The sequence below is a fragment of the Podarcis raffonei genome, chromosome 5, assembly GCF_027172205.1.
Source record: "Podarcis raffonei isolate rPodRaf1 chromosome 5, rPodRaf1.pri, whole genome shotgun sequence".
Lineage (NCBI taxonomy): Eukaryota > Metazoa > Chordata > Lepidosauria > Squamata > Lacertidae > Podarcis > Podarcis raffonei.
In genome coordinates this window covers 60,394,246-60,414,401 of record NC_070606.1, presented here as the reverse complement: position 1 = coordinate 60,414,401, position 20,156 = coordinate 60,394,246, and the positions used below count along the sequence as shown (strand labels likewise).

The 20,156-nt window shown below is 43.4% G+C and overlaps 1 long non-coding RNA gene across 1 annotated transcript; it reads right to left on the bottom strand.

Moving 5' to 3' along the window:
* Positions 1-628: 628 nt before the first annotated feature.
* LOC128414373 (uncharacterized) lies at positions 629-4,463 on the bottom strand. The gene is made up of 3 exons (XR_008330648.1): positions 4,343-4,463; positions 2,074-2,132; positions 629-938 (listed from the first exon to the last, which is right to left on the bottom strand). It is a non-coding gene; the product is annotated as an uncharacterized LOC128414373 (long non-coding RNA).
* Positions 4,464-20,156: the final 15,693 nt, after the last annotated feature.

Here is a 20,156-nt window from a genome sequence, read left to right as displayed (position 1 = left end):
CCGGGTCTGGGGGGGGGGGGTGAAATTTCAGCTCCCAAAATTCTTTTTATCCTCCAGTAAGTCTTCTTATAATGTCAAAACCGTGAAGTCAAGATCTTTAATTAAAAAACAAGAAACAGATTCTCTCGACCTTAGCTGCCCAGTCCTTTGCTTTAAATTGTTTACAAAGAGGGGGGGGTGGACTTCCTTTTTAGCCCCTTCCCGCTCGTTCCAAATCCACAATAAGAATTTTTTTAAGGTTCCAATCTCCGTATTACTCACGGGTTGATGTTTTAAAGTCCAATCGATCTTAGAAGAAGTTGGCGCTCTCTGTCAATGGCTTGCGGCTTCACTCCGTAGGCGAGGGAGTACTCTCAGCACCACGCCTCACCCTGCCTCCGTTCCGAAGCCTTTAAAAAGGCTCCGTCGCGGATTGGGGGGGCGCAAATGGTGCCCGCCGAGTCTCTGTGTTCACAGGCATCCGCGCCTGTGATTTTAAGGGTCTCCGCTTCGCCGCAGCGGCCAGACCCAGACGCTACGGAGCCGATTCCCTCCGGAGCTCGGAGGGAATCCGCCATTAAACAATGGCGCCAACCCGGAAGTCCCCGCCTTTCTCTTCTCTTGAAGAAGTTGGAGACGGCTGGGTCCTTCTGCCCATCATTCTTTCTCACGAGGCAACTATAGTCCTGATTCCTCTAGCTGATTCTTCCAGACGTCCTGTCTATTGAACATCCATCTTGATTTGTTTGCAGGAAGGGTAGATGATGTTGGCTATTTAAAGAGGATTTGTTTGCAAGGAGTTAAAATGATGTTGCTTCAAAGCGTTTTCCAGTGCATTTTCCCATCACTTTCCTTATTACAAGACATCCTATCTTTCGGTGAAGCATGTTTGTTGCGCAAGACCCCCAATCGGCTTTAATTGTGCAACCTGGATTTGATGGTATGTGATTGAATCCCAGCTGAAAATAGCACAGGTAAGTGTGAAGGGAAGGGCTGTTGAAGCAGCAGCAACATAATACACAGCCTATGGTTGACTCCAGATACTTAAGAGGGGCATATGAAAAGTCTACGGACAAATCAGGCTTATAAGTGGCTGTTTTGGCCCATTATTTATTTATCTAAACAGGCTCACACAATCACATACACATACGCAAAACCAGATGTAAAAACAATGAGACAATGAAACACAATAAAAAAATCATCATCATAATAAAATCAGCAGCAGGAAGAAGGAAAGAAAGAATGCTAAGCAATAAATAATGCAGCAGACAAAAAGAAAAATTTCCTGAACAACAACAAAAATGTTTTGACATAATGCTGGAAGGCCAGACCTGCGTAAGTTAAAAGGCCAGAGGCAATGGCTGCAAAAGTCCCTGTCCTGTGTACCCACTTGCCTAAATTGTTGGGGTGCAGGAGATGCAGAGAAGGACCTCATGTGACTACCAAGAGTGTTGCCACATTCAGAATAGTGAAAGAAGGTGGTTCCTATGATTGGGAAAGGGCTGTAGCTCAGTGGCATATTTATTTATTTCCAGGGTGATATCTGGGCTAGTTTCTTGCAGCAAAAACAACAAGGAGGCCACCTCTCTATCATCACTATTTTCTGAAAGGGATTCCATTACATACTGGAAATGTAAGTTTATACAACTGAAGGGCTCTGTTGCTCTACAGCAGCCTTCACCAACCTGGTGTCCTCCAGATGGCATTGGACTACAACTCCCATCAGCCCCAGCCAGCACAAGAAAGGTCAACCTGTCCAGCCATCCTCACTAGGGAGCATATGGGGAAGGCTTCACCTGCAGAATCTCATGCAGCTGTAAAATGCACAGGAGCCCTACCAGAAACAAGAAGGCAACCCTTCTGCTCTGTGTACATCCACCCGCTCAAGTCATGTATGAGCATGACTTGGAGTAACGGCTGTATTTTGAACACTGAGAAAACAAGTGCAGAGATAAGCTACTATTAATATCTTTTTTTAAGAGTGGGAGATCCTAGTCATGGTTTGGCTCTCAGGCTGTGAAGCTCGAAAGCCCGAGGAATTGTTTGTCATGCAGAAGAGAAGGTAGCTAAATTTAATTTGCAGTATAAACAGACCAACGTTACGTGCCACTTCCTGGGAATCGTTTTGGATACATTGTGGATGTGAAGGATCCCTGCAGACAATATAAAGGACAAAGGTAAGAGGAAATACGTGTTTCTGAGAAACTTGCAGCTCGCTGTTCTCTGTTTTCATCACCTTCTGAATAACTGCATATAATATTTATGCTTTCCTGCCATACAAAGTAGTTTTCAGTGGTGAAGAAGACACCAGTAGCTTTCTATGTCACTTTAAATGTGTTGGTTACAAGAGCAAACTCCCATAAAGTAGACATTTTGATCGGTGGCCCTTGGGTACCAATGTAGTCAACATGGTACCCTCCAGTGGCTGTGAACTAGAACTCCCATTACCCTGCCCATTGGCCATGCTGGGTGGGGCTGATGAGAGCTGCAATCTAGGAACATCTGTGGGACCCCACATTGGCTATCGCTGCCCTAGAATATCAGCAAAAAACATTTTTGCTCACAACCAACTTCTTGGAACAAAGCATGGTACAGAGTTATGGCCTTTCTCTTTTTAAAGTGGCTTTGCTCTTATTTATGCCATTAACTTCTCATCCCATTCTGCTTTATTTCTCTCAGTTTTTCCTACTGCATTCCCACTTTGTTTCTCCTTGAGCTCAGTTTCCTAACATTGTTACATCTCACCTCTCCATGAGGTTAAGGTGCTTCTGTAACTAGTCAGTAGTCTCTCTCCCCCCACCCATCCACCCCGCTTTATGCCATGGCAATTTAAAATCTTGTATTTGTTCAGAAGTCAGAAACCTGCACTACAAGGAGAAATCCTTGTGTGAAAGTCACTGGCTGTTTGGTTGTGTACACCAGTGGTTCCCAATTAGGGGTCCGGGGACCTCTGGGGGTCTGCAGAACGCGCCCAGGGAGTGTGCGGCCCCATCCCTTGCCTCCCCCCAACTAGTCTTTGTCATTTCTGCATGGTAATATCAAAAACTTTATGGTCTGTTTTAGCGCCTTGCAATTTTTCAATATACTGGGCCAAAATCGGTTTTGAAATCGCACAATGATAACGATTTTGACCAGGCAACATGCAGCGATATATTGCTCCTCGTATGAGAGAGAGCAGCGCAGCCAATTTCAAGGCATCGCTGATATCGCAGTATTATCTCAGCTGATAACGCTGCTGATCTGAAAACAGGGCAGCCGATTGCAAGGCGCTCCCTTCCCCTCATGATGAGGGAAAACATGGCAGCTGATCACCCTCACTTTAAGGCACCATGGCACTACCTTCCCCTGGCATGGAGGTGGAACAGCTTTTCAAAGTCCACAGGAAAGCAGCAGCAGCCACTGTGGATCTGCACCTTCACCGGCTGCCACCAGAGCAGTAGCTAGGTGATCTTGTGCCCCTGGCAGAACTGTCCAGATTGCGCCCCCAGCCACTGACAAATTAGCTCTTCTTTCCGCCTCTCTTCCAACCCCCCCCATTCAATTCACCCTCCATTTAAAACCTTTTCTTATGAGGCAATAATCAATATTTTTATTTATAGACATATTTCTGGACATATTTTAAAGCCAATTTTGCACACACCCCTCGCCTGCGCCCCTGGCAGGGACCCACCTCACCACCCCTAGCTACGGCCCTGACTGCCAGCACTGGCTGCCCCTCCCACTCAATCCATGCGATGGAGGTGATTCCACTTCCTCTTCTCCTCGCACCCATCCGATCTCTGCAGCTGCTCCTTCCCTCATCCCCACACCTGATCTCCAGTTTTAGGCATCGTGATATATCAGAATACCATGTTTAGCTGCTGATACATCACAATGTTGAAAACCAGGTATCGCTCAGCCCTAGTCTGTTTTTTTAGTACAGTGGTACCTCGGGTTTCATATGCTTCAAGTCACATACACTTCAGGTTACAGACTCCGCCAACCCAGAAATAGTACCTTGGGTTAAGAACTTTGCTTCAGGATGAGAACAGAAATCGCGTGGCAGCAGCAGGAGGCCCCATTAGCTAAAGTGGCACCTCAGGTTAAGAACAGTTTCAGGTTAAGAACGGACCTCTGGAATGAATTAAGTACTTAACCCGAGGTACCACTGTATACCCAAAATCCGTTGCTTATTAGGGGGCACCCCACATTTTGTTCAAAACATTGCTTTGCAGAGGTAACTCCCATAAAGTTATCAAAATTTTCAAAAGTGCAGGAGGTCCGTGGCTTGTCTTTTGAAAAATAGGGGGTCCTCATAAATTAGCTAATTGGGAACATAGCAGGGCACCCCTGTACGAAAGGAAACAAACATGGTTTCACCCACGAATGCACTTTGCCCAAATCCTGCTGACAGAATGGAAATCAGCCACTGTGTCCTTGCACCAACCTTTGGGTGACCTTCCAGGGACATTCTAGAAGCCATTGGAAAGAATTTCTCATTGTATTATCTAGGAGTTTCCAAGGAATTAGTCAGCAGGCTGGAATCGGGCTGCTCCCCCCCCCCATCTCTGGAGCTGGACCGATCCGAGAGAAATGTTGCCAGGGTGACAGCAAGATGTGATGGATGGGCGGAGAGTGGCTGTGGAGTGGCAGGGCTGCTGGTCAGTTACCCAGGCCTGTGTTTATAAGAAGGAAGAGGCTGTTTCCTGCAGCGAACATAATGCAGCTCTAAAAATGGCAAGGGAAATAGATCATGTGAGGGGAGGGCTGCTGGGGAGCTGAGGACCAGAGCGAGTCTGCAGGTCAAGGTGCCTCTGACAGGCCTTTTTAATAGGCTGTTTGCGTGAGAGTTTGCTGCTGTTTCTCTGGAGCCTGATGGCAGCTGAAGCGACAGCCAGGATTCGGGAAGGGCTGCTCTAAATTACCTCTTTCCAGGGCGTGCTGATTTATTTAGAAAATAAATAACCAATACTCTCTATTGTTTAATGGCTGTCAATGACAATCCCTCCCTGGTGCAGCGGTCTTCTGTCGAACAAGGAGCGCCGGTCTCTGAGTCCTGGTATCGTGGACAGAGTTCATCTGTCAAGGAAACTGCAAGATGAATTTTGCTCCCAATGGAACAGTGCGCTGCCATACCCTTATCCTCCTCTGCCTTAACTTTGGCTGAGTCAGCCCTGGAGGCAGGGAGTCCAATCCATCAGCCCAAACAGAGGAAACAGGGTCCTCAGTTCCTTTATCACCCTGTGCACCTTATAGCGCAGCTGTACATTAAATGTATGAAAGGGCCATGCATTCATACGGACTTTATCTGAGACCACAAAGCCATTTCCCCTTAAATTTGATCTTTTCCCCTGCAAAAGCACTCCAGGAGTTGGTGCTGGTAGAAATGAGGGCCAGTCTCAGCTACAACAGCTAAATACCATTTTACAATGCCAGGACAGATTGCAGCGCTACTCCATCCCTTTTCACAGAATAATAGACCGCATGGTAGGCGTGGCACATGGTGATGCAGCTGTCCCAGGAGATGGGCCATGAGTTGTCTTTCCCATTCTTGTTTCAAGATGATTAAGTAAAACCAAATCTCACCCTGCTTTTCTAACAAAGCCTCAAGGTGTCTTCCATGAACAGCTCACAACAATTCATATAATGCAAAAATTCCTTCTGTTGCAAATTAATACTGCCCACCCTTTGCTTTTCTGCTCTGATGGTCAATGTTTCTTCTTTGTGTGTTTCTTTTTTCCTCTGCAATTCTACTGCAAGCTACATTTTGTTGCTGTTTGAGAACCTTTAGAAAGTTGAGATGTCTGCCAGTTAAGATGGAAAGTTCTCTTAGGGTGTCTGTGTCTTGGGAAGAAAAGACAAGAAGTTGTAGCTCCAGCACTGGGGTGAGGACCCTTTTTCAAACTTAGGGCCACATTCTCATTGCAGCAGCCTTCCAGGGCCCAGGTGTGGCAAAAATGAGCAAAGTAACTAATGCAAATTTTACCTTTGTAAAGTAGGGCAGCTTCTTCACACACCCCTCTCTACCCTGCCTCAAGGCAACCAAGAGGCATCATCAGAGTTCAAGGGGACATTTTAGTCAGGCAAAAAGTAGGGCTGGTGAGGGATGATGCCTGGATAGAGGTGATGTGTCTCAGGTGGAGTTTGAGCCTCAAGAGCCAGATAGAAAGGTGTGGAGGGTCACATCTGGCCCCCAGGATTGAAGTTCCTCACCTCTGTTCAGGTACAATGAGCAGAACCAGCTCAGTTCTTTTCTTTCTCCAGCCATTGGGATCTGGCAGGTGAGTAGAATGAAATTCTGCTGGGCCTCTGGAATGATGAGCACTCACGGTAGCTGTTCAGTGTTAGAGTTGTTCAGTGAAATCCCTGATCTGGAATTCTTTTCACTGCAAGAATGTGCTTCCAAGCTTTACTGCAAAACAGTCTTAAATACTATTTACAATATGATACATGTTACGAAATAACAAAGCAATCCACAGCAAGAAAGCAATGAGGTTGTCCTTTATGAGGTTCAGTAAATTTCCCTCTTTCTGGTCCCAGAGGGAAATCCTAAGCTTGTTCATCATTGCAGAACATCTCTGCAACCCACTGCTTCTACCTGCCATCTCCAAGCAACCACACACACAGTTTCTCAAGCTTTCTGCTGTGAGCGCACTCTGGCATTTGCCAGAGTGGAACCTATTTGCCTAAGGCAGGCATGGCCAAACTTGGCCCTCCAGATGTTTTGGGATGACAATTCCCATGATCCCTAGCTAACAGGACTAGTGGTCAGGGATGATGGGAACTGTAGTCCCAAAACATCTGGAGGGCCAAGTTTGGCCATGCCCAGTGGCGGAGCTTCATGCTCTGGGACCGGGGGGTGGAGAGCAGGCGGAGGTGGGGCTGGCATGCATCCTGGGGGCATGGCACCCAGCACGGGATGGGGGCAGCCGTGATGGCACCTCACCGGGGTTGCGCTGTCGGGGGCGGTACGCTCCCCCCGCACTCCTCTTCCTCCACCAGTGGCCATGCCTGGCCTAAGGTAAACTTCCATTATAGCATTTTAAATACAATGCATTCAAACACAACATTTTAAGTAGATTAAACGTATAACTTTAATACTCAAGACTCTGGTGAATGGCAGTCAGAATGATTTCCTCCCTCCATACAGCCCTGTCAGTTTAAGAATGAATATTTATGGGCATGCCCTTTGTTTTACTTCACTATATATCTTCACAGAGACTAACAGAACTGTCGGTTCCTGGAACCAGAGTCTGATTTGGCAATCTCAGATTTACAGACCTTCTCTTTAGAGGCCAACCTTCTGTGATTCACTCACTGAATTCAGTTTCATTCTACTAAATATTTATCTGCCTAATAGCCCAGTTGTGTGCATGTTTACGTCACAATCCAACTGAGTTCAGTCAGGGATGGGGAACTTGTGGTCCACCTGTTGTTGTTGAACTCCAGCTCCCATCAGCTCCAGCTGGCATGGTCAATGGTTAGGGGTGATGGGGATTGTATTCCAACAGCATATGGAGAAGCTCCTTACCTCTGCTTTTCCCATCCTGCCTTCTGGCTCATTTTGAATTTCCCTGCACCTGCCAATGTCTTTCTGTGTAATGATAAATGATTATACTATCTCACCTTGAGTAGGCTAAGAGCATAACAGTTGCATCTCTGACACTTGCATGCATCTGTGGTTAGGGATGTCAGAGAATTCCGATGAAAACAGGGGTGGAAATTGCTGGTGTTCACTTCTTTGTCCTATGTCCGGAATGGAAATCAATCCAGAAAATATGATCACGACTAGCTGCTGCTATTGCTTTCAGTCTGCAAATTATATATACAATTTATTATGCCCCTCTATTTGCATTGCATTTCCTTTGCATTGAAATGAATGGGGTGGAAGAATGCAAGAGCAATGTAAATTAAATAAGTTATGTAATTTACATAGGTTACAAAATTTCACTGCTGTGGACAGGGAGATGAATAATGTCATTTGTGGTGGAAGATGAACTGCAGTGGAATAGAAACAGTGCTTCATGAGATGAATTCAGACAGAACAGAAAACAGCAGCTTCTTATATCCCTACCTGTGTGTATGATGCCTGTCTCTAGTGTCTCATCTGTCAGGCATCTGAACATTTAATTTAATCCCATGCTACAGTGTTCTTGCTTAGCAGATGCTTCCTAAACAAGCTAGTCATCTGCATCTTGTTCAGTCAATGGCTATCTACCAACTTTCCACCTTTGAATCTGTGCAAGAATTCACTGTTTGTACAGAGCTGTTTCCACATTCATTCTGGTTTTAAAAATACAGTTTGTTTTTAAAATACTGTAGGCCTTGTTTCCTGTTTGTTTCCATGTTCCCCAGGGGTTCATAGGTCTGATCTGAATGAAACATACCTGGTATTTGTCCTTTCCAATGCCCACTAGACACCTCTCAACAACCACTTCTTCTTCACAAATTGCTTTGCTATCCAGGATGATATTTTAACTTCTGCTGTGTGCAGCCTCTGTTATTCCATTCCCCAAGTTGAAATCAGATGTGTCAGAGTTCAGATTCATAGCAGTTTGGGATTTTTCCTCTGCTTTCTCCTCTGTCCCTTCATGCCGTTAACATGGGAGAGTTTGAATAGTGAAGTTCTGAGAGGTAGAGCTGCTATTTTCAACCACTTCCCCCTTGCCCAGCTTCCCCCCTCTGAATGATCTAGGTTGCCAATGGAAAGGGTGTGTCTTCTCCCCTGAATGGTAGGCAGGGATATTCCTCCGAGCATGGTGTATATATATATATATATATATATATATATATATATATATATATGCCAGTGAGCAGAGTGTTCCCACTTTGTGGTAGGAGCAGGGCATGACTCTGCTTGTCTGGGATGATAGCCTGGGGGCCTCTCTCCTGTGGCTGAATGAAAAGTTGGGCTTGCTGACATTCTCTTGTCAATCTCTGCCAGCAATTGGCCAAATGCAGCATCTCCGTCTGGTCAGACAAAGGGAAGACATGGGTGTTTCCTTCAAGGAGGCTGAGGAGCGCTGAGTGAAGCTCTCGGAATGAGACTGAGTCACTCAGCCGATGGAGATGCAGGCCCTGCATTAAGAGCCTGGGCTTGCTCTGCCAAAGTCAAAAGAGGCTTCAGGCAAGGTGAATAGGAAGCTGCCTAAACCATGGGTAGGCAAACTGAGGCCCGGGGGCCGGATTTGGCCCAATCACCTCCTAAATCTGGCCCGCAGACGGTCTGGGAATCAGCGTGTTTTTACATGAGTAGAATGTGTCCCTTTATTTAAAATGCATCTCTGGGTTATTTGTGGGGCCTGCCTGGTGTTTTTACATGAGCAGAATGTGTGCTTTTATTTAGAATGCATCTCTGGGTTATTTGTGGGGCATAGGAATTCATTCTCCCCTCCCGCCCCAAATATAGTCCAGCCCCCCACAAGGTCTGAGGGACAGTGGACCGGCCCCCTGCTGAAAAAGTTTGCTGACCCCTGGCCTAAACTGTAAAATAAGCTGCTGAGTACAGGGCTGTGGAACCTTAGATCTGATGTCTGGCCCTCAGGACTCTCTCAAAGCCACACTCTCTCCCCAGGCTGCACTCCTGCTCTGCAGCCTCCTTGAGTGCTTTTGCCTGGCTGGAATGTCCTTGGACAGTGACAATGGTTGCCTGAACAATGGATGGAGAAGTGTGTGTGTGTTTGTATGAGATGTTCAGATGCTCTCTCCCTCCTTGCTGGCACCATCTTTTGGAGAAGGATGTGCTGAAGGCCACATTTGTCTCAGTTTCTATAAGGATAGTAAGCTGTTCCTTCAGATATTTTCGGATTAGTGAAAATATATCATTTAGACTGGGCTTTAAGGAATGACCACTTATTCATGCCATCAGCATCAGTGACAGTCTTAACAATGTGCAAAGTCAGGCCTAACCAGTGGTGTAGCGTGGGTTGTCAGCACCCGGGGCAAGGCAAGTAATTTGTGCCCCCTAACCCGTGGATTTGCGCCCCCCTAACCCGTGGATTTTTTTTAAAATAAATTTTTATTAAGTTTTCCTTTTACAAATAATTCGTGCAACCATAATTACATATTTACTGTTTTTTGAACTTCCATCGGCACCTCCCTCAATCATCCATTTTTCTTATCTTCCCGCATTTTCTGTATGATATTGCCAATTTAATATTAACCTTCCATATCTATTTCTTTTTTACAATATACCTTGTATTCTCACAAAGTCTCCTTAAAACCCACTAGCGTTATCTGTTCGTCACATATGGTTTTCAGATAATCTGTAAACTTTCCCCAGTCCTCGATGAATTTGTGATCTTTCTGATATCTAATTTTCCCAGTCATTTTATCCAATTCTGCATAGTCCATAAGTTTCATTCTCCACTCATTCAATGTCGGTAGTTCCTCTTGTTTCCATTTTTGGGCCATCAGTATTCTTGCCGCTGTTACTGCATACTGAAAAAGTTTATAATCACTTCTATTTATCTCTCTTCCTGTTATTCCTAGCAGAAAGGCTTCTGGTTTTTTAACAAATGTGTATTTAAACATCTTTTTCAATTCATTGTAAATCATTTCCCAGAAACCCTTTACCTTCTTACATTCCCACCACATATGAAAAAATGAACCTTCTTTTTCTTTACATTTCCAGCACTTATTACATGTCTTATACATTTTTGCTAACTTTACAGGTGTAATGTACCATCTATATACCATTTTCATAACATTCTCCTTTAACGTCGTAGATGCAGTAAATTTCATATTTTCATTCCATACCTTTTCCCAATCCTCCAATTGTATATTATAACCAAAATCTCTGGCCCAGTGTATCATAACCGACTTTATCTCCTCATCCTTTGTTTGCCATTCCAAAAGTATTTTATACATTTTTGACATTGTCTTAACATCATTGTCAATTATTTCTGTTTGAAATTTCGATTCTTTCTCTGTATATCCCCTCTCTTTAAGGTCCTTTTTGAACCTTTCGTTTACTTGAAGATAGTGTAACCAATCGTAAACATGCTCTTTTACTTGTTCATATGGCTTCATTTTCCATTTCCCCCCTTCTTTAGTTACTAGCTCTCCATAAGTTATCCAGTTCTCTCTCATATTGATTTTCTTTACACTCATTACCTCTAGTGGTGACAACCAGTGTGGAACTTTGGGTTCTAATATATTTTTATACCTCTCCCATATTTCCATTATGGAGCCACTAAAGATATGATTATCAAAACCTTTGTGACTTTTCTTCTTCTCCAACCATAAATAGGCGTGCCAACCAAATCTATTATCAAAACCTTCTAGATCTAATAATTTGTTATTTTTTAATTTTATCCACTCCCTTAACCAACAGAGACAAGACGCTTCATAATATAGTTTCAGGTCTGGCAGGGCAAAACCGCCTCTTTCCTTAGCATCTGTTAAAAGCTTAAATTGTATTCTTGGCTTTTTGCCCTGCCAGATATATCTTGAAATCATTCTTTGCCACTCTTTGAACACGCTTGTTCCCCTGATTATAGGGATCATTTGAAACAAAAATAACATCTTTGGTAGCACACACATTTTGATCGTTGATATTCTGCCCCAAAAAGAAAGTTTCAATCTGTTCCACGTTTCTAAATCTTTCTTAATTCCGTTCCACACCGGTATATAGTTGTTCTGATATAAATCGATATTTTTGGGGGTCAACCAAATTCCCAAATATTTTATCTTTTTGGCCACTTCAATCCCTGAATCTCTTTGCATTTCTTCTATCAGCCTCTGATCCATATTCTTAGCCATTATTTTGGTTTTTCTCTTATTTAACATAAATCCAGCCAGTCTGCCAAATTGGTCAATCTCATTTAATACCTCATTTAAACTATTTTTTGGGTCTTCAATCGTTATTACTAGATCATCGGCAAAGGCTTTAACTTTATATTCATTTTGACCGACCGACTGTCACTCCTTTTATTATTTCATTATTCCTGATTGAACACAAAAGGACCTCCAGGACCGTTATAAATAACAGTGGTGATAGAGGACATCCCTGTCTGGTACCTTTTCGTATCTTAACTTCTTCTGTCAATATATTATTTACAATCAATTTAGCTCTTTGTTCTGAGTAAATTGCCCTTATTCCGTTGTAAAAGTCATTTCCAACTTCCATCATTTCCAAATTTTTTAACATAAATTCCCACGATATGTTATCAAAAGCCTTCTCTGCATCCACAAACATTAATATAGCTTGTTTCTCATTCCTGGCAGACAGGTATTCCAATATATTTATTATATTCCTAACATTGTCTTTCATCTGTCTGCCTGGAAGGAAACCTGCTTGATCTGCATGGATAACTTCCTGCAGGATCTTTTTTAATCTTTTTGCTAATATTCCAGAGAATATCTTATAGTCTGTATTCAGCAGAGAAATCGGCCTATAGTTCTTCACTTGTGTCAAGTCCGAATCTTGCTTGGGAATGAGTGTAATAAAGGCTTCTTTCCATGTTTCAGGAATATCTTGTTGTTTTAAAATATTATTCATCACTTCCTTCAATGGTACCGTCAAGGTGTGCCTCAATTCTTTATAGTAACTAGATGTAAAACCATCCGGTCCTGGTGCCTTCCCTTTTTTCAGCTCTTTTATAATCTCAATTATTTCCTCGTTTTCGATCGGAGCGTTCAGTCTGTCTTTCTTTTCTGTCGGGATCTTTTGCACCTTTTTCTCTCTTAAAAATCTCTCGATTTTCTTCATATTATTTTTTTCTCTGTTATTATATAAATTATTATAAAAGTCCAAGAATCCTTTCCTAATGCCTTTTGGATTTTCCACTTCTTCTCCATCCACAATAATTTTGTTAATTGTACCTTGTTCCTTTCTTTTCTTGATTTGCCATGCAAGCCATCTGCCTGACTTATTAGCAAACTCAAAATTTCTTTGTCTCAGCCTTTTAATGTTCCATTCCACCTCTTTGTTTATAATCATTGCAAATTGCGTCTGCAGGGCTTTAATATTCTGCTTTATTTTCAAATTATTCGGTTTGTTAATTAGCTTTTGTTCATTGTCCATTATTTGTCTTAAAATTTCCTTCCTTCCTTTCTCTCTGTTCTTGTTTTTGATCGTGGATTTGCGCCCCCTAACCCGTGGATTTGCCCTAACCCCAGATGTTGCGCCCGGTGCGGCCGGCCCCCCCTGCACCCCCCACGCTACGCCACTGGGCCTAACTCTGGCTGGGTACATACTATACTTTTAAAGCACATTTGAGACATTCCTCAAAAAACTCTGGTGACTGTAGTTATTTAAAGAGCTGCTGGGAATTGTAACTCTATGAGAGGTAAACTGTAGCGCTCAGGATTCTTTGGGGGAAAGAGTGTGTTTTGAATGTACTTTAAAGGTATATTGTGTAGGCAGCCTTTAACATTCCCATTTGGCTGGTTTTAAACAAATTCAGTCATGTTGTTTTTAACAAAAACAACTTGTTTCAAATACTTTGAAAAATATGAAACTCACATCAGAGAGTGTTTTTCTTCTTCTTTTGCTAATGAACTGTAGAACTTTTCACCAGGTATACTGCTTTGCTGTATGATACAATGAAGAGTAAACAAGCAAACCAAACAAACGCCAGCCCTGATAGTGTATTCAGTTCAAATTCTCATTGTGTTTGGGATTTTCTGCTTCTTGGCATCTTTCTGTTACTCTAACCACTGGAGAGACATACATTTAATGTACCAAATGACTAGGGCTATAGAAAGCCCCTTGGCACCCTCCGCTTCCTCATTGTGTACTGCTAATGTGCCCTTCACAGCCATTAGTTGGAGGTCTTCTTCATAATTACATTGACACTTGTTTCTTTATCTTCTTCTCCTCTGGAATTTCATGCTTGTACATCTAAGAGGCAATTTCATTGCCTATCTCCCTGTGTTGTTAATGGAGATTATATTGCCACGCTTGCCTGAATATTAATAGCTACAAGGTGGTCTATTTGTTACACAGAATGTGGGTAATGACCAACGTTGTGATAGAGTCTGCAGAAGATCCTTATTTATCATGAATACTTGATTTAGTTAATAAAAAACATCAAATCACAGAATGAGAGGAGAACAGAGGACATCTAAACTAGTTTAGTGATCAGGATGTCAAATAAATGATTGGGTAGGCCCAGGTTTAATTCCCTACTCACCGATTAGGCTCTCATTGGTGACTTTGCTGCCTCAAACTCCTTAGATGAAGGGCAGGATAGACACAGAACTAATTCACTTGGGCTAGATCAGTCCCTTCCTAAGGCAGGCTTCTTCATTCCTCATTCCCCAGTGCAGAAAGAGGGATGTGGACCAAAGAGTTCCAGAGGACTTGTGCATCATCCATGTTTTAGGAAAAGATGACTCCCTGGTCCTACCTACAGTTCTCTGAAAGATTCACATTCAGAAAAAAGGTAAGAATATTTTGCTTTTCTGATGCTTCTCCATCAGAGAACTGAGGATGTGTTTTGAAGCAAGCTTCTCAATTTTCTAGCTACTTATTTAGGATACCCCTTTCTTTCTTAATGCATTGGAATCACCCAGGAAGACTTACAACAATAAAAATAAAATAAAATTTAATAAAAGTTTAAAAGCATAAAAATGAAAGGTGTGTGGTTGACTTAGCCTGAAGCTGGACATCTTCTACACATGTAGGGTTTCTAACATGAGAATGTGAACCCTAACTGGTTAGGGTTTCTGTCTCAATGGAGAAAGCCCTACACATATTGAAGTGGCCTTGTTCTGATCAAGCCTATATTGCATTGACTGTGGAGCATTGCTGGCATGTGCGTCGTCGTCATCATCATCATCACCATCATCAAAGAGGTGGGGCTAACTCCAAACGTTCCCACTGACTCCTTTACATGTTTAGAAAAGGACATCTGGAGAGGGCTAGTTTCAAAGTAGTTCTTCCAAACAGTTGTGACAAATGGTGGCAATCCAAGAATTAACAGAAATATGCTGTGCTTTACATGCAATGAGATAGCCCCTTCTACTCTCAGCAAGTCTATTATTATGGAGAACAACAATAGATCTTAAAACATGTTTTGAATTATCTCCAAGTACTAAGGTCGTCATGTTCCCATATTCTTCTCCCTACAAAGTTTGCACATGGATTGCAGCTCTAACAGCTCAGCATGGTGGAACGATCATGTTTCCTCTTTGCAATCTCATAAAAACAGCCTGTGTAGGGTACAGTGATACCTTGGGTTCCAAACACTTCGGGTTACAAACACTTTGGGTTACAGACTCCACTAAACCAGAAGTAGTACCTCGGGTTAAGAACTTTACCTCAGGATGAGAACAGGTTAAGAACGGACCTCCGGAATGAATTAAGTTTGTAACCAGAGGTACCACTGTATAATGGTTGGTCGGGGGAGAGCTTCAGAAGCACCTATGCATGGTCCCTGAAGGGAAGGTGTTCTTGGAAGCAGCAGTTCAGTTTGTAGCTAACCAGTCAAGCATCTTCCAGAATGTGCTCTTCAGAATCCATGTGTGATGCAGAGCAGTCAGGGGTGTGTGTGTGCACTGGGCCGCCTCCCAGACAGCTGGTGGGTCCCTTCCCTCAATAATCTTGACATTATCTCCCAAACAGTTGTTGCTTGTTTTCTTTGGCCTGGTCTGTTATTTACAGTCCCCATCCTGCTTATGGTTCATGGTTTCATTTTTCTTCTGGTGTTTACTGAGATCTTTCCCGAGTATTTGTGACGTGATTTTATTAGGGGACATGGGAGAGATGTCAGACACTCACCATCTGGCTCATCCTCTCCCACCAGGATCTCAGGCAAAGCTTGTGAAGGATTCACAGTCCTACACCCATCAGTTAGGCTCATGGCTACCATGCCTATTGTTACATGTGCCCCACTTTCCCATCTGGTGAGAAGTTCTAGGGGCAGGGCTACTGGGGTAATTTCCCATTGGATGGAAGACAGCATTGGAGAATTAAGATGTGCTTGTAATCAGTGCTAATCTTCTAAAAAAAAAAAAAAAGAGGTGCCAGAGCTCACGATGAACTTCTTTTTTGTTCTCTTAGAATGACAATGGCATCCACCTGAGAGATGCCAGAGCTGAGCTATGGCTGAAAAAAGCCCTGCTTGTAACAATTGATTTGTTTAGAAACCAACAAGCATAAGTGAAGGCAAAGAGGGGCTCCTTCAAGGCAGAAGCTTCTACTCTCCATAAGGTCCCCAGAGAGACCTTCAGCCGACTCTCATCTTCCAAATTGTCAACCTCTTTTTGTTTCACACACGCGCAGTAGGCTATGTGTCCTACTTTATAGAGGGCTGTCTCTATTTGAAGGCATCTTCTATTTGAAAGTCTATCTAGGTCCAAATTTGGGGTGAAGATAAAGAACCCTAAGAAGGAAGGACAGGGTTTTTGGAGTTGCCCAGAAATACTTAGCATTTGGGCAGCAGACTGAGCAGGAACATAGCTTAAAAAATAAATTGTTTACGGTAATTGTTACATGTACCTTCCCATTCTCCAGTGCTGTGATATTGTAAAACCATGATTCTAGGGTGTTTCAGAAGACAATTTCTCCGAAACATGAATTGGCCTAAACAAATCCTTAACTTGCAAAAGTTCCTTCCTTTTCCAATTTGACTACCATAATTATAGCTTTGTTAATCATTTAGTTCTACATCTTTGAGGATAACCTAGTCAAAGATAAGCACTTTCTAATCCCATGTATTTAAATGGGAGGGATTTTAGCCTGTGTTTTTTATTCACTCGTCCAAACCATTGGGAGTCAGAAAAGTGCTTAACTACCACATTTTATCCTGTGAATATGGCTGAAGGACTGGAAGGCAAGCTATAGTCTGCAATGTGTAAAACACTCTGCCAAATATTGTGCTTATAGGTTTTATACATTTCTATTGATGGTGTCAATAATTTTCGGTCTTTAAAGTATTTTGTGCATTCTCCCCTCTGCTGAGAAACCTCATTGCACACACCTGGTCCACTCAAACAATCAGGTTTCTTTTTATTAAGGAAAGGAACTCTTCACATGTTCTGAGGCTCTCAGCTCGTGCTGGGAATTTAAAAAAAAAAAATCCAGACATAGCAAACCTCCTGACTAGAGATGAATGTCAAGGATCAGTTTGGCATCTAGGCAGTGCATGGCAGGTGTTTGTGGAGATAACTAGTGCTTGGCTTTTGGGAACATGGACTGCACTTTCCTGCCAGCAAAGCATTGCTGTGTTTGTGGGAATGTGGCAGCCTCGGAGGGAGGGACATGTCAGTGCTTTTGTATTCCTGCAGGAGTTTATCTCATGGGATCTCACCAGGTTTCCTGGGTCATGCTACACCTCTTTGTTTTCTGAAAACACAGGAACAGGCTTCTCCAGAGCCAAGCGGCACTCAGACTTGTCAACCTCCATGCAGTGGCAACAGCACACAATGCAGTCCCACCCCCCACCCATAAGGGAATATGAGACTGGGCTGGGGGGAGAGGGGAGGGAGGCTGAAATTCATCTGTTTCCTTCATGCATTTCCAGTTCCACACCAGCACTGTCTCAATTGCAGGGTTCCTTCACTTTTCAGCAGGCAGTATTTCTTCATATTGGGTAGCCAGAGTGCCCCCCCCAGCACTGCTCAGGAGAATAATTTTAGGCAGGGCCTGCATCAGGGATTGGAATTGCTGAACACATCAGAAAGTGCTCATTTGGGGGGGGGGCACTGCCAGTCCCCAGAGCCTCTTGGCTCTGCTGTGCCCATATCTTTGCTTCTACTGCTTGTTCACTTGCCTTTCCAAGTGAGCAATAAGAGGAGTGAGGAGGTGGAACAGGAACCTCCCATTGGTGGTGCCAATTGGGCCAGAGAGAGAGACAGGGAAGGAAGGGAATGTGCTGTGACAGCAGTGGCAAGGAAGAGCAGGTGAGGGGTGCCTACTGAGAGCATCTTGCGAAAGGACCCCCTGGAACTGGCAGTAACTGTAGGATGAGGAATCTTCACTTGCAGATGGCTTCCCATTGCTCCTAAGATCGCTAAGTGTGTTCTCTTTGTGGCAAAGTAGGCTATCAGAATATGTTTAGGGAAGCGTTTAATGTTTAATAGACTATTGCATTTTAATATTCTGTTGAAAGCCACCCAGATAGGTGGGGTATAAATAACAATAAATTATTATTATTATTATTATTATTATTATTATTATTATCTCCAGATGAAATAACTCCACACATGAGCTCAGCAGGAACCCATTGATCTGGAGATATGATGTGTTTCCCCGATCCTTTAATGCAAAGCTAGGGGTCATCCAAACTAGCATGGTGCCAGCTTTGTGCCAGAGCCAGAATGAGCAAAATACATTTTATTTTATTCTAAATTAATATTTGTTTATAAGAGTATTTAAAAACCACCAACACATAAAAAACATCGTGGTGCTGTGCAATGGAATCACTCTAGCATCAAATGCTTTCCACCATTCCAGTTCCTATTGAGGGAATGAAGCCACAGGTTGCCTCTGGGCCTCAATATATACCTTGTGTCCAGTCCAAGAAATGGGAATATTCAAAGTCTGTGGAGGGCCCCATCCCTTAGCCTCAGAGGGACTGCTATTTCCCCAGACGCCTCTGATTGTCAAAACCCTTTGCATGTCCTGCTCCAACATTTCTGGTAAATAATTGGTGACGCCATGTCATGAGGCCTGTGAATAACCCCAGCGTGACTTGTGAGCCTAGGATGGACATGGCCACCCACGGCCCGACCCCCTAGAAGGGCAAGGCTACTTTTGTTTGAATTCCTGGATGACTAAATGCTTGGGCTGATTCTGCCCAAACAAGGGGATGTGGGTATTTTATTTTTAATACTATATAAACCATGTGCAGTCTTGGTTTCAGTAAGGCCTCGACATCTCTTTTCCCAACACCAGCTCTGGAATCCTCAGCTGAGCTTCTGAAAGAACCCGCAGTTTTCTCCTGGACCCTTCAGAGATTCCCCCCCCCCAGTCCATATATTGGTCTCTCTAATGTTTGCAGGTTTCATGCCAGAGAACCGCACTGAAGCTTTGAAACTAACAAGGATGTCGAACACGAGGCAGCTGCAGCTTCTGCCTCCAGTTCCTTCCCTGGTCGTTTTTTCTGCTCCCTCTCTTGCTTGCTCTCTCTTTAAGGATTTGGGTGTGCTTTCAGGGATCATCCACAGATTATGTCAAACCTCACATGGGAGACTGGGCAGCAAGGTTGTGACAAAGGAGGAATTGGCTATTTATAAAGTGGGGGTAATTTTCAGCAACTGCTATTGTCTGTGCATCCAAGGCAGTGCTTGGTTATAATGCTCACCTTAGGATCAGATTAATATTTTTAGGAATGCATATGGTGCCTCCAGTCTGTCAGTATTTTGCGGCAGAGATTCCGGCATATACAAGGAAATTTAGAAATGCACAATTAAAGTGTATTAAAGCACCTGTAGTTTTAGTGCATCAAAACTCTGCTTCACCCACACTAGACATGTGAAGACCTGGTGAAGAAATGGAAACACTGGGGGAAACCAATTTGGCTCCAATTTTTCCTTACAGTGGTACCTCATGTTACAGATGCTTCAGGTTACAGACGCTTCAGGTTACAGACTCCGCTAACCCAGAAATAGTACCTTGGATTAAGAACTTTGCTTCAGGATGAGAACAGAAATTGTGCGGCGGTGGCACAGCAGCAATGGGAGGCCCCATTAGCTAAAGTGGTGCTTCAGGTTAAGAACAGTTGCAGGTTAAGAACGGACCTCCAGAATGAATTAAGTTCTTAACCCGAGGTACCACTGTATTTGTCTCAAAAAGATAGGGAACCCCCCCCCAGAAAAATTTGGATAACATGCAACCCCCACCCTGTCTTCTGACCCTTGATTCCAGGTGCATGGGAAAGAAAATTGTTTGCAATAGATCCTGACCTTTCTCTTTGCCCTTAAGTCAACATTGCTTGTTCTTTTCCATCAGGAGATTCCAGGAAGACGTCAGCTTCATAGAAGCATAAGAAAAGCCCTGCTTCGTCAGACCAAAGGCCCATCTAGTCCAGAAACCTGCTCTCACTGTGGCCAATCAGATGCCATGGGGAAACTTGCATGCAGGACATGAGTGTAACAGCACTTTCCTCACTTCTGATTCCCAGCCATTTTATTTATCTATCACATCAGATCAGGTTTAACTCTGCCGTGCTGGAAAAATACCGTTAACATTGGGTGATCTTCTGAGTACTCCGTTCAAGTGGATTCAACTTTCAGTATGGAAAAGCCAA